This window comes from Ictidomys tridecemlineatus, chromosome 4 (assembly GCF_052094955.1).
Source record: "Ictidomys tridecemlineatus isolate mIctTri1 chromosome 4, mIctTri1.hap1, whole genome shotgun sequence".
Lineage (NCBI taxonomy): Eukaryota > Metazoa > Chordata > Mammalia > Rodentia > Sciuridae > Ictidomys > Ictidomys tridecemlineatus.
In genome coordinates, this window is record NC_135480.1 from 11353298 (window position 1) to 11363505 (window position 10208).

Below are 10208 nucleotides of genomic sequence, written 5' to 3' on the forward strand. Positions count from 1 at the left end.
TGATCCATAGCAAACCACCTCAAAGCCTCGTGGCTGAGAACAGCAAACGTTTCATATTTTCCCCATTTCTGTGTGTTGGCTGGTTTGTTCTTACAGTTTGAGCATGCTCCTAGGGCTCTATGATCTACGAGGTCCTCCTTCATGTCTGAGCCCTTACCTGGTCGGGCACAGATGGCTCGGGTACGTGGGTGGCTGATGTCTCTGGTACTTCAAAGTGTGGCCTCACCTCCGTGAGAGGCAGCACTCCGGCTGCTTTTCAAGCACGGAGGGACCAGGAACGCAGCCTTCCTCTGGTCCACCATCTTGAATGTCCCAGAGTCTCCTTTAATATACTCCAGCCACGGTCAAGCCCATTTTCCTCAGTGAGGAATTGTTTCTCTGAGATGGGGGTCTTACTCTGTTGTCCAGGCTGACCTTGGACTCCTGGATTCAAGTGATGCTCCTTCCCCTGACTCCCAGGTAGACGGGGCCACGGGAGCATACCACCAAGCCCAACTTACTAGGAACTTTTATATATGAATTCCTGTGACTCAACTAGATTGCTCTTACTTACACTTAATTTTCATGGAAACATCTTATTTAAATTTTTTTAAATTTAATAACACTTTTATTGTTATTTGATATTTGTTTTTACAGTTTCAGATAATAGTTTTTGACAAAGATGCCAAGCAATCCAGTATGAAGTTTTTTTAAAATTTATTTTTTAGTTTTAGGTTGACACAATATCTGTATTTTATATTTATGTGGCGCTGAGGATCGAACCCAGTGCCTCACGTGTTCTAGGCGAGCACTCTACCACTGAGCCACAACCCCAACCCCGGAAGAGAAGTTTCTAAATTAAATGATGTTGGAATAACTGGGTATCTATATCAGGAAAAAAAACCAAACTCACACAATACCCCAAAAATTCACTTGAGATATGAAGATATCTTTATAACTTGGGGATAAGAAGGGCTGGGTCACAAAAAGTAACAAACATAAAAGGAAAAAACAAAAGCAACTGATGGACTTTATCAAGCTTTAAAACTTTGGCTCTTCAAAATATATTGTTAAGAAAACAGGGGCTGGGGTTGGGGTTCAGTGGTAGAGTGCTCGCCTAGCACATGCGAGGTGCTAAGATCAATCCTCAGCACCACATAAAAATAAATAAAATATAGGAAATGTGTTCAATTACAAGTAAAAATAAATAAATATTTTAAAAAAAGAAAAGAAAACCACAAGGGCTGGGGTTGTGGCTCAGCGGTAGAGGACTTGCCTCGCATGCGTGAGGTACTGGGTTCCATCCTCAGCACCACATAAAAATAAGTAAAAATAAAGATATTGTGTCCATCTATAGCTAAAAAAAAAAAAATAAAGAAAGGAAAGAAAGAAAGAAACCAACAGAACAACAGACAAACCATGGGTTAGGTAAAAATTTTGCAAACATATATCTGGTAAAGGACTGGTATGCAGGATACATAAAGAATCCTCACAATTCAATAAAATCATAACAACTGAATTTAAAATGGGCAGGTACTCCATGAAAGAGGACATATGAATGGTGAATAAGCACGTGAAAAATATTCAGCATCATTAGTCATCAGGTAAATGCAAATTAAAATCCCAACAAGGCACCACGACACACCCATCAGAACAGCTAAAACCTACACTGACAATACCAATTGTTGGCAAGGTGGCGGGCAACTGGACCTCTCATCCACTGTCGGTGGGAATGTGAAATGGTTCTGGCAGTTTCTTTTAAACTAGACAATGACCCTGCAATTTGACTCAGCTCTAAGTATCTACCTGAATCTGGCAGTCAGCTTTTGACTGCTGTAATGATTACCTGAGATAAATCAACTTAAGAGGACAGGAATATTGTGGGTTTCAGCCCAGGGTCTCCTGGCCTGTTGCTTTGAGTCTGTGGCAGCACAGCACATTATGGCAGGAGCCCACGGAGGAGGAGCTATCTACCTCCTGGCCAGGAAGAAAAGAGACAGGAAGGGGGCAGGGTGCTCTCAGGGGCCCACCCCAGTGACCTCACTTCTTTCCACTAGGACCCACCTCCTCAAAGTTCCCGTACAAGCTGGCAACCAAGCCTTCAACTCATGGGCCTTTGGGGACATTAAAGATCCAAGCTATAGCACCAAGAAAAACAAAAACAGATTCACAAAGAGAGTTACTTGTAGTATCTTTATTCATACTAACCCCAAATTAGAAACAGCTCCGGGATCCATCAATAGGAGAATGGAGACCAAATACAGCAGCGTCATACAGTGGAATCCGAACGACTCAATGATAAACAAATGACTGATGCAGGCCGGGAGGTGATTCAGTCTCAAAAGCATGTCTCCATGTGGAAGCAGGCAAACACAAAAGAGTACACACTGTACAGTTCCATCTGTATGAAATTCTAGACAAAAGTGATCCATAGTGACAAAAATCAGATACGGCTGCCTGGACTTGAGATGGAGCAGGAGGAAACTTACTGAGCTGATGGCAATTTCTGTATCTTTCATTATTTTTTTTTCCTTTTTCCATTTGGTACCAGGGATTGAATCAGGAATGCTTAACCACTGAGCCACACTCCCAGCCCTTTTATTTTATTTTATTTTGAGACATAGTCTTGCTAAGTTCCTTAGGGCCTTGCTAAGTTGCTGAGGCTGGCTTCAAATTTGCAATCCTCCTGCCTCAGCCTCACAAGTCACTGGTATTACAGGGGGACACCACCACACCTGGCTAATTTCTGTCTTAAGAGGAATTGTTATGAGCATTTGTCAAAACTCAGCAAACATACACTTAAGATTTGTGGATTCCAGGGCTAGGGGTATAGCTCAGTGGTAGAGTGGTTGCCTATCACATGCAAGGCCCTGGGTTCAATCCCTGGTACTGAAAGAAAGAAAGAAAAAAGAAAAGACAGTGCATTTCATTGTATATGAATTTCATTGAATATAAATTTGTAGCAAAAGAAGAAACTTTAAAGTAAACATCCAACTCAAGTTAATAGTATGCATTGCAAAACATTTAGGGAAGAGTTCTGGTGTGTGTAATTTGCTGTGAAATGCACCAAAAAGTAGATGGAGTAGATGGACCAATAAGGGGAGAGGAGCATGGAAAGATGGAGGGTGTGTCAAGGGAGTAAATAAGTTTAGGGTGGAATCTAGGTCATGGCTCTACAGGTGTTCTCTATAAAGCTCACCTTTACTGAATATTTGAAATATTTTATAATAAAACGCTACAAAGTCTTCAAAAACATTTGATTTGGGAGTTATCTTTTTAATTTTAGGGACACTATTGATGCGATTTTTCCATTTATAGTTGTATATAAAGTTTCCTTTTAAAATTTATTCATTTAAATTAAAAAAGACCTCAATTTTAAAGAGATAAGTAGCCAGGTACACTGGTGCACACCTGTAAATCCAGAAACTCAAGAGGCCAAGGCAGGAAGCAGCAGCAGATGCAAGCTTGATTCTTCTTGAACCAGTTGTTCATTGCTTCTGCAATCGCCTGAGGACATCAGACCCTCCATTCTTCACTCTTCCAAACTGGATGCTGCCAATGAGTCTACAAGGAGTTTTCAGAAGCCTTTGGTCTCCGACTAGGGTAGCACCATTGATCTCTCTTGTTCTGAGGCTTCAGCCCTTGAACTGTGCAACTACTGGTTCTCCAGCTCTCCAACCTTCAGACGGCCACTGTGGACAGTCAGGCTCCTGGTCGCGTAAGCCAACCTAATAAATCCCCTTTATATAATCACACTCCTGTTGATTCTGTTCCTCTAGAGAACACTAACTAATCCAGGAGGAAGTCCGCACATGTGTAGGGACGAAGCAGCAGGAGAGATCTGGGGAGGTCCCTGCCACTGTATGTTGAAGGAGCTAGAACACGCACCCACACACAGCGGCCAGCTGCTTCTGTTCTTCTGCCTGTCTTCCTCCACCCCCAAGCCCAAGGCTCCCTGGCCCAGTGAGGCAGCGATGACTTTTCAAAGCACACCTGGGGCTGGAGTTGGCTTTTTTTAGCATCCCAGGTCTTTGGCGGCCTGGACAGAGAACCTGCCCTGTGCTCAGCAAGACAGGTCTAATTATTAAAACTCTTCTCCTGGGTGGGGCATCCAGCCATCTGGAAGCTGGGTTCTTCAGGCACATTGAACCCTTGTAACTGGAGAAGGAAAAATAAGCTCATCTCAGCAGGAAGCCCAGGGGCCTCTGACACAGCAGGCCCATCGCTCTGTCTATCAGAGAGCTTTCTTCGAGCTCGGAAACCAGATTGATCCACCAATTGACTGATTAGTTATTTGTTAAATCATTAGGACCACATTTCATGCACTATGTACTGGGAACTAGGGACAAAATGACAAATAAAAAGGGCTGGGATGTGGCTCATTGGTTAAGTGCCCCTGGGTTCAATCCCTGGTACCAAAAAAAAAAAAAAAAAAACTAAAGTGGGAGAGTCACCTGTCCAGGCATGGGATTCTCATTCAACCTGACCAGTAAATGATTTTTCTCCCTATGGCCAAATCTATACAGGAAGCCCAGTTACCATCTCTATCAGTTACCAGTTGCCACAATAATGCTGTGTAACAAATTGTCCTAAAACTTGGTGGCATGAAATAACAACCTGGTCTGTGGGTTGGTAATTTGGACTGAGTCTGGCTGACTCTTTCGTCTCGGCTAGGCCTGCCTGCCTGTTGGCTGACTTTGGCGGAGGAAACTGAAGTGCCTTGGACAAGGCTCTCATTCTTCAGATGTGGAGCCTGGGCAGGTTCATAGGTGGTGGCAGGACAAGCCCCTGTCAAGGCACTGCTTGCTTTATAATCATGCCCCCCTGCTGGCCAATGCAGGGTCACAATTGACCCCAGCAAAGCTATGTGGCAAAGGGTGTGGATATGGCTGAGAACCTGGGATGTGGGCCAGTGGCAGAGTGCTTGCCTAGCTCATGAGAGGCTCTGGTTCATCCCCAACACTGCAAAAACCCCACAAAGAACCTGCCAGACCATTATACTATTGCTGGGTGAGGGTGAATGAAGGACAAGGGAAGTTATTTCTATGATTCTAAAGGTAGATGGCTCAGAGCTCCATGGCCTGGAATCCACATCCCCACAGGCCGCCACCCAAGGCCGGATGTCCTCTGCCTTCTCTCAGGGCTCAGCGTCATGGACAGATCCTCCATTGCCTTCCATTCACTACCCCTCCTTCAGAGTCCCTAAGGCATGCGCTGTATCTCATTGATCTGTCTGCTGTGTCTGGCACACGGTGGAGCACTTGCTTGGCAATCAATGAAATAAAGCATGGACGAATAAACAGTGAGTGCCTCAAGGACAGACGAGAGGCCTTCCCCCGGCCCCAGCGCCTAGTGAAAGCCATTACAGTCTAGCTTTCAAATTAGATTTCTGAGCATCGCTTTTCCTGTTTGGACCTGGACCACAGCCGGTTTCTGCTTACACTGGAAACACAGTATCTGATGCACCATCTATGAAAACCTCTGCACGACCCTGCTGAGGGACGGCCGTCAAGACAAACAGGTCATGAGAGTCCTGCTCGCGGGGATGGGTGGCCAAGAGCCTCTCCGGCCTCAGGAGGAACCAGTGCTGAGTGTCAGCAAAAGCATCAGAGTGTGGGCCGCAGGAAGGGCAAGTGCGGAAGCCGGAGCCAGGTTGGTGTGTGCGCCACACTCGTCCAAGTGAGCCAACCTGCTCCCCCTTGGAGGGACAGTCAGCAAGTGACAGGAAGACCCTGAAAGCATCAGGCCTCCTCTCTGCTGCCCAGGGTGAAGAGGAGCCTCTTGAAGCTTGGCAGGTCTTGAACCCTTCCCTCTGGCTCCTCCCAAGTCCAAAGGAGGTCTGAGCTTCGCCACCACCTGGGGAGCTCAGCTGCACGACTGGACAGCTCAAGGAGTGAAGTCCGTAGTTGCTGAGACAGTGACATTATCTCTGTGAGGGTTGTGACCCTCGGGTCCTACAGGGAGGCACGAGGGTGGTTAGTGAGTCATCTGCACCAGCAGCCTCCCATGGCCAAGATGGGATCCAGGGTGAGAAGGCCTTGGGTCCTCAGAGGGGGAAGGCGTTCGCGTGTTGAGGCAGCATGGCACCTGTGCCTAGTGCAGCACCCTGGAGGCCACCGCCTGCCTCATACTCTGTCCCACTACATCCTTCCTGTGTCTGACAAGCAGCCCAATGTCACCAGCCTCCTTTTCCACCAAGTATAAGGGGAATAATAATTGGACCCATCTCCTAGTACTGTGGTCAGGATTACATGATAGGATCCAGATAAACTCTTACCCGTGGGCTCGTGGTAAGCAGTCATTGTTAACTCTTTCTCACTATTTAGTATGTTTTTTTTTGTGTGTGTGTGTGTGTTTGTGTGTGTGTGCCTTTCTATTTTTTATTTTGAGACAGGATCTGGCTAAGTTGCTTAGGGCCTCGCTAAGTTGCTGAGGCTGATCTTGAACTTTCGATCCTCCTGCCTCGGCCTCCTGAGGTGCTGGGATCACAGGCGTGCACACGGCATCCGGCACTCTAGTGTTTTCACGGTGCCAGGTACTGTATCAAGCACTTTACAAGCATTACTTTGTTTAGTCCTTACACACACACTGGGAGGTTGGGTTCCTTTCACTGATGACAAACACAAGTGTGGAGAGGTTAAATAATGTGTCCAAGGTCACAGGTGATCAATGGACTCCCAAATAGTTGCTGTTTATTTATTTCCTGTTTTTGGAGGGCTGGAGGATGGATCTAGGACCTTATGTATGCAAGGCCAGTTCTACCACTGAGCTACATCCCACCCTCTAAGCACCAGCTCTGAAGTGGGTGCAGTGGCATATGCCTGGAATCCCAGCAACTCAAGAGGCTAAGGCAGGAGGACTGCAAGTTAGAGGCCAGCCTGGGCAACTTGGCGAGATCCTGTCTCAACATTTAAGAAAAAAAAAAAAGCAAACTGGTTACAGTGCTCAGTGGAAGAGCAGCCCTGGAGTCAGTCCCCAGTACCAGGAAAACAAGAAACCCCTGCTCTGAACAACCCTTGCTCTTTCCTGTAAACACGTTCCAGGCATAACCAAAGGTGAGGATTTTATTAAATACTAACAAAACTGAAATCCACTGGGAAACAGCGCATACCTTCACTTCGTTTGCTTTCTAAAATCACATGCTGTGGGGCTTAGTGACATAAAATGATGTATCTACTTTACCCTTTGTAAAAAGAACATTCTCCTTGGCAGGAGTATCTGCAGTCAGGACAGGCTGGGCAAAAGGCTTTAATTCTTTCATTATGGGCTGGAGGCAGTAGATTTCTTCTTGAGGAGTCTTGTTTTTTTGGTTTTTGTCCTGGGGATGGAACCTAGGCCTCACGCCCGCTAGGCAAGCATTCTACCATTGAACTACATTGAGCTACGTCCCTTAGTCCTTATTTCTATTTTTCATTTTGATACAGGGCCTCACTAAGTTGCAAGGCTGGCCTTGAACTTATGATCCTCCTTCCTCGGCCTCCCCAGAAGCTGGGATTACAGGGTACACCACCACACCTGCATGTCTTCTCTTTTAGAGACTGATAACATCTTGAACAGCTTAAACTTCTCTATACTCCTCCTAAAGCCCCAGTAACTCCTACCAGGCATTTTTTTTTTCCTTTTTGAGGCAGGGTCTTGTTCTGTTGTCCTGGCTGGTCACAAACTCCTGGAATCCTCCTTCCTCAGCTTCCTGAGGAGCTGGGACTATGGGTGCAAGCCCCCATGCCTGGCTGGACATGTGTCTCCCCAAGCCAGAGTACTACTGGCCTTCAGCTACGTTCTTTGACTGGATTGAGGAAGATGCTAACATTGCCCCTTGACCCCAGGGGCTCATGGGAGCCTAAGGTGTCTATCATGAGGCAGTTTAGTCAGTGCCGTCAGTGGACAGCCGTAAGGAGGAGTCCAGCACAGGGGCTGGCAGCTCCAGTCTCACCGACCCTCTTGCCATGCACCATGGCTGCTGGAGCTCACCTGCCATTGGGCCTTCCTCTCCCTAACAAGCCACGAAACAGCAGACAGACTGAGAAATGAATGTGAGACTCTCAACCATCTCAGTGGAGTCGCTTTCCCTGATAATGTTCAAAAGTACAAAGTAGGCTGTGCAGCCATCCTGGCTGAGCTGGACAGACAGACCAGATGACCTCCAGATAGTGCTCAAAGCCAGTAAGAGAAGGCACCTCTCCAGTGGACCCCAAGAGATACTCTGCCTAAGCCACGGACAGCTGGGCACAAGGTATTTGGCATATTGATTTTTAAGACTTAAAATGATGACGCAAGGAAACGGGGGAGAAGGGTAGAGCCTGTCCCAGGCCAGTTTCATGTGTCACGCGGAGGCCTGTGCAGGACTCACGAGACCACTTCAGACTGGCCAGGGGAGGCAGACACTCATGTGCCAGGGCAGGCTCTGAATGAGGTCAGTGAGCGGTGGTGTGCCCACCAGAGAGGCGTGGGCCTAGCTGCTGTTCCACACGGCTCCTCTGGGGCTACTGGTCTTTGCTATATGTTTATTAATTTTTTGAAAATGTACCGTGGTCGGCCTAGTTTTACTTAATGCCTAATAAAGGCAAAAACTGTTGACATAGCACCCCTGGGCCTGACACTGAGCAGCTGAGGTTAGCAAGACCCTTCACTTTCAAAGATGACACAAGCCAGCAGCCTGGGAGGAAAACAATTCCTTTAGAAGCATGCCACTCCCAGGTGAAGTGGCAGCTGCTGAGCGTCATGTTAAATGAGACAAAATCAGGGTAAGAAGGGATCAAACCCAAGAGGGGAAAAAGCCCAGCGGCATACTTGGCTTCTGGGGTTTGTTGCATAATGTGCTCAGGATAAATGGGTAAGTCACTGCCGATTCATGTGCGCTCCTCACAGTCCAGATAGAGTTCTATATATAAACTCTGCCTGTTTAACATTCTACCCACAGTGCATCAGAAGAGACCCGAGAGAATGGCCAGTCTTTGGTAAGCTCCTGCTGCTGCCTCCCAAGTCTCATTCCCCTTCCTCGCTTAGGTGAGAGTGCTAGATTTTTCCATCAAAGGACCTGTTGTCACCAAGATCTGTTTTATTTCCAGTTTTCAGCAGCTGGTTAGAATCCTCTGTGGTTACTTTAATAGGCTCAGCTTTCTGACCTGCAGATGAGACTGCGCTGCCTGTCCCTATGATGACCTCACTGAAGACATGCCAGGCAATCTGTGTTCGGGCACAGGTTCTCGTCTCAGGCAGAAGCCAGGACCAAATGCTCACATTCACGTGTTCCAAGTGCATGCTGTGTGCTAGTGCCACAAAAGAGAGTGTGTGTTTCATCTCATCTGATCTCACCTATCCAAGACAGGAAGGATTACTGTGTCCAGGTTCACAGACGAGGAAACTGAGGCTCAGCTCCATTAGCTTGGCCAGCAGGTAAGCAGCAGAGTCAGGATCTGAACTTCCGACCAGGGCACTGCACAGTTTCTGGCAATCAAAAGCTACCTGGGTGGCCAGGTTCAGAGCTACTCTCTTCAGGAGCACTTAGTGGCCTTCCAGCCCGTGATAGAGGTCATGTCTCAGAACTTAGTTTCTTCCCCAAGTTTCCCAAGTGCAGATTTCTACTAAATTTTCAGCAATAAGGTAAAGACTTTTAGCAAAAAGTTCACGAGCTGTGTAGGCAGGCTGGATTACAGTAAATTTTGGCTTTTGACTAACTATCTGAACTTGCAGATTACTCACTCCTCACCCCCACCCAGCCCAGCACCATGTGTCTGTGGGAGCGCTATGCAGCTTCCATGAGATGAGGTAAGTAAGGGCTGGTTCCCTCCATGGCTAGGGCCACTAAAGGGGGAGCCAGAACCACGCGGAGGCTCCAAGGGATTCACAGAACTCAACAATGCTGGGAATGTACTTCCTCCACACGACTCTGTGCTCATCAATTCTGGCCATCTTCTGGCCAACACTTAGATGCTCCCAGCCAGTCTGAGTGCCTGACTCAGTTCTAACAGGTCTGAGGGCAAAGCCCCTCCACGAGACCACCTCTAGCAGCACAGAGCTCTCTGCAGAACTAATTCATTCTAACTACTGCATGTAATGGATTGTTACTATTTGACTAAAATAATTGTGAAGACTACAGAAATGAGGGGGAAAGGGTTACTTGGAAAGAAAACCTATGATTATGACCTTGCAAAACTCCATAAACATATGACTACGGGTTATATGAGAATAGACAAAATGAAAATAATTGTGAGTTAGAAAACCATCAA